This window comes from Callospermophilus lateralis, chromosome 8 (genome assembly GCF_048772815.1).
Source record: "Callospermophilus lateralis isolate mCalLat2 chromosome 8, mCalLat2.hap1, whole genome shotgun sequence".
NCBI lineage: Eukaryota > Metazoa > Chordata > Mammalia > Rodentia > Sciuridae > Callospermophilus > Callospermophilus lateralis.
The window spans coordinates 44311398-44316432 of NC_135312.1; the positions used below are offsets into that span (position 1 = coordinate 44311398).

The window sequence follows — 5035 nt, forward strand, 5'->3', positions numbered from 1 at the left end:
TTTTTTTCAAAATCATTTTCTCTTTATTGAATTTCTCATTTTATATGTGGCATTATTTTCATGAATTCATTAATCATTTTGCCATATTCTCTTGGAATTCATTAATCTTTTTCCAAAGGATTTCCTTTTGAATACTTGTTCCAGTATTTTATGTATTGAAATATCTTTGGCATTTTAAATCCAACTCCAAAACCACACACCTCTGCTGCTGTTGCCATGACCAGGACTGCCTGCCAGCACCCCACAGCTTACAGCTCTGCCACCATGGAGGACATGAAAGAATATAGCAACATAGAGGAATTCACAGAGGAATCCAAGATCAATGAGAGTAAAAAATCAGCAAGATGATGGTAAAATGTTTATTGGAGACTTGAGCTGGGATAAGAGCAAGAAAGATCTGACTGAATATGTGTCTTGATTTGGGGAAGTTGTAGACTGTATGATTAAAACAGATCCAGTCACTGGAAGATCAAGAGGATTTGGATTTGTGCTTTTCAAAGACGCTGCTAGTGTTGATAAGGTTTTAGAAGTAAAAGAACACACACTGGGTGGCAAATTGATATGGCCCAAAAGGGCCAAAGCTTTAAAAGGGAAAGAACCCTCTAAAAAGATTTTTGTGGGTGGATTGAGCTCAGATACTTCTGAAGAACAAATTAAAGAATGTTTTGGAGCCTTTGGAGAGACTGAAAATATTGAACTTCCATGGATACAAAAACAAATGAAAGAAAAGGATTTTGTTTTATCACAAATACAGACATTGTTAGAAAGCAGATATCACTAATTTGGTTCTGGGAAGTGTGAAATCAAAGTTGCATAGCCCAAAGAAGTATATAGACAGCAACAGCAACTACAAAAAGGAGGAAGAGGTACTATAGCTGTTAGACTAGGTGGTACTAGAGGTTGTGGCCAAGGTCAACAGAGCACTTACAGCAAGACATCAGGAGGGAGTGATAAGCACCAAAAAAAAAAAAAAAAGATGCTAAAGAAACCCATCTTTCAGGACAACATTGAAGTTTGGTCTTCTGTAGATCTAAGATGATTATTTTGAAAAAGACTTTCTATTGTACAAGACACAATTATGTCCAAATATATATAGCCACCCATTAGTTGTCTTTCTTTTTACTTTGTCCTTTGCTATCTGTGTTATGACTCAAAATGGATTTGTGTTTGAACAAATTTTATTTGCATGATTTCATTTTAAATCTCAACTAAATCCTTCTTTATGTGATTCTTAAATTAAAAAAAATATTTTTAAGATCTCTTTTTATAGAATTATTGACTTTAGGAGATGTCAAATTATCTTTTGTTCATATTAAGTTTCTATCCAGAGGTTTGCACATTGGTTGGGATGGATTTCTTCCTCTTTTATATGCAGGCCTTCTTAATAAGTAGCCTTATCTTGCTGATGGATGTAATGTATCAGTGGTGTTCCTCTAGTAATCAGGCAGGTGTGGTATAGACCACAAAGTATATATGATACACCATCTTCAATTACTCCTAAAATAGGAATAGAAGCCCTTATTAGGTAGTGGGGGTTTCAATGGGTACTGTTAGAATTGGCAGATACTTAAAAACAAATCTGATATGGCTGTTCCAATCATGGTAAAGGTTCTAAAAAAGCTGTAAGTTTATGTATCCAGTTATGTTTAAATAGCAGGTCCTTTCAGGTTTAAGCAGAAGAGGCTTATGCCTTAAATCTGGGCTTAATTCTGCTCAGGTGAGCTGGTAGTGTAGTTCAGAGGATTTACCCTAAGTGCAAGAGACACTGAGCTTGATCCTCAAGTATTGGGAAAAAGAAAGAAAGGGCAAAATAATTATAAAATAATAAAAAATAAGAGTAGATAAATAATAAAATGTAAATGAAGAGAAAAATAATGCAAATTTTAAAAAAGAAAAATTCAGGAAGAAGAAGAGAAAATTCAGTTAAAGAATAAGAAAATATATAATAAGACAATGGTTGGAAAAAATAATAAGAAATGAAAATAAATAATAATAATAGAATTCACAAAGATGAAACAAAAGAAAAGAGTAAAAATGTCTCCTAGGGAGGGTTCTGGGAATCATTTCTCTCTGGTTCTGTTTGGGATCCTCTAGGGAGGGCTGAGTTGCAGTGCAGCCTCTTTTTAGGCCTCTTAGGTATAAACAAGTAAGTTGAGGTGGAAAGTTGCTGTTCCCCAACTTTCTTGATCTAATGGGTTAAGAAAAATGCTAATCATGCCAGATGTATATTTCCTCCAGAGGGTTTTAGACTGTACATGTAGACATATGGAAACTTGAGATCTGAAGTGAGGCCATCTCATCTACCTGGTTTTAGTGGAGCATGAACTTTGCCCAAGAGGCCTATATTGACTCTAGAGATTTTTTTAGACGTGTACCAGGAGGCATGTCAAATGTTAAGCCAGGACAGACCCTGGAATACCTCCAAGACTGGAGGAAACAATTAAATCAGTGAGCTTTATGTTGAGTGGAGTTTGGGAAACTCAAGGAACTTGGTAACTTCAACCCTGGTGCCTTCAGATCTGGCCCCTGTTTGAAACAATATGTAACTGATATAGCTTTATGTCACAGAAGGCAAGATATCAGTGCCACTCTTCCCTCCACTCCCCTTCCTGTTGCAGCCCCTGCTTCCCACAGAAAATACCTGTTGCCAAGCTTGTTCAGATACTGTCACACATCCTGACCATGTGTGTGTGACCACTGTCTACCAGGTCAGTGCAGCGTGTGTCTCCCAGGCCCTGAGTTGTGATTATGCCAGATATATGATTCCCAGAGCAGTTTAATCCCTAGCAATAAAATACTTCTCAAAGTGGCTCCTTTATGTAGCACTCTAGAGGTTCTTTGAGAGATGCAGTAGTTCCTTCTCTAAAACTAGTCTGTTGCAGACTTCAGATCATGCATTTACTTAAGCTATGTGTCTATCATATACAGCTTTCTGTACCACACAGTTGCATGTGTTCTTTAAACTCCTCCAAAGGGAGAGACACCTTTGCCTAACTAAGGAGCTGGGTACCCAGAGCTGGGGTATTACTACACATGCATCATCCGTTGTTAGAACTGTAGCTATCAAAGTCTAATATATCTTTAGGTAAGCCTGTAATTGACCAGAATAAAAACATTATGAGGAGATAAAAACATATTATATGGTTGTATATTCTCAATAATACACATTTGAATATGAAAAATATTTTCTATTTTTATTCTCTTGGTAAGCCATGATGGCTATAATTGAAACAATGGGCAGTGCTGATGTGACTATGAAATTGCTGAGTGAAGGATGTTATCTGTTTCCTGGGAGGATAATAGAGAATATTTGTTTACTAATTTATTTTTGATTGAAGTTCTTTGAAAGCAGAATTTTGGTAACTTTGGAATTTTGTGCTTCTAAAACAGAATTTCAACATGTGTATTTTGAAGTCCAGGATCCACCAATAATACTGAAAAGAAAAAAAAAAAGCAAAGACCATCTTACATACACTTACTAACATATATGCCACCTTATATATTACAGTTGGTCATTTATTCATACCTCCAAAAAAAGAGCAGAGTTTAGTGCCTGGAATGTATGTTGCTGCTGGTAATAAAGTTGACATGAGTTGTGATCAATTTCTATAAGAGGCAGCACAACAAAGATGACTTGACTTAGGTCAAGTGAGAACAAGATTCTCAACTGCTATACTAAAGTGTATTAGCTCTATATGCCTGATGTTAGAGTAGACTACAGATGGAGACAATAGCAAAACAGCATTTGATTTTTTCTGCCTCAGGGAAGAATGCAATAACTTACCTTTATTTAAAAACACAGTGAAGGTAAGAAGCAAGTAAAATTGCCAAAAATAAAATATGAATCCTATGGAAACAACCAATTTTTGAAAAATTATAAGCCTAGCAAGTACATTTCTATTTCTATTTGAGACAACTTGATATGTCACAACATTATAAAGGAAGAGAAAAAAATCCAAAAATTTCTGGCCATGTTTGGAATTATTTGGATTTAAATATAAACAAAAAATCTGGGTGGTAAATCAAAGTGCATTATATTTCAATTGCCGATTCATTTTTTTGTCATAAAGTTGTCTGCCATTTCATAATAGATCCTCAATACAAAATTTTACCATAATTAAAATTAGATCTTTATTACTTTGAACCATAGTAGACTAGTGTGAGTCTCCAGGAATATGATTAAATTATCTGTTATGATCTGTTAAGTATACCATTTTTCACTGAACTTCTTTAACATTTCAAAAACTAACATTGTGTCAATTAATGTTTTATAAACTCTAATTTGTTACCAAGTTATTTCCTGAATAAGGTGGTATAGAAATCAAATAAGTAAAGGAATAGTTGATGCTAACAATAATAAATTTGAGAAAACTTCTGGTCCCAGAAGACCTGAAACATTTCATTTGTTTTTTATTGCAAATAGTATTGAAAATCCAGAACAAAGTTTGAATGTCCAAGGACTGCCAGAAGGGTGCAACCAGCAATTTCATGAAGCCCAAACCTTATATTTGGAGAAGTAGCATATTTTCCACATGGAAATATGAAGATCACATGCATGCATCATGTAAGAAGTGATAGTTCTCTTATGAGATGAGCTAATTATCAGAGTCTACATTACAAACAATAACACTCAGTTGCTCTCCTCACTGTCATAATCTGTGAGGTCACTCTGGGTCATCTGTCTTGTTCATTCAGATAAGAACATTAAGAATCTGACTTTTAAGTGACTAGGAATGTTATAAATCCATGAAGCTATATGTGGTCACTTCTGTGCCAGATAAGAAGTAGGGGATCAATTTTGACAGTTTTCTTGATTTCATTAGCCAGTCTTTTAAGTAAGTATTATCCTTTGTGCTTTGTCATTTTTGAACTGTAAGGACACATCTTTTTCCCAGAATGCTGCATTTTCTGCTTGCAGCTGGCATGAATACACAAAGGAATCAATGGCCTTGTGTAGTAAATTTGATCAAAAGCAACTCTTATCTTTGATGAATAACTTTGTAAGAGGAGTTAAGAATAGGAACAAACTGGATTA

At 34.9% G+C, this 5035-nt stretch overlaps 1 pseudogene; it reads left to right on the forward strand.

Moving 5' to 3' along the window:
• Positions 1-201: 201 nt before the first annotated feature.
• LOC143405640 (heterogeneous nuclear ribonucleoprotein D-like pseudogene) lies at positions 202-1039 on the forward strand (annotated as a pseudogene).
• Positions 1040-5035: the final 3996 nt, after the last annotated feature.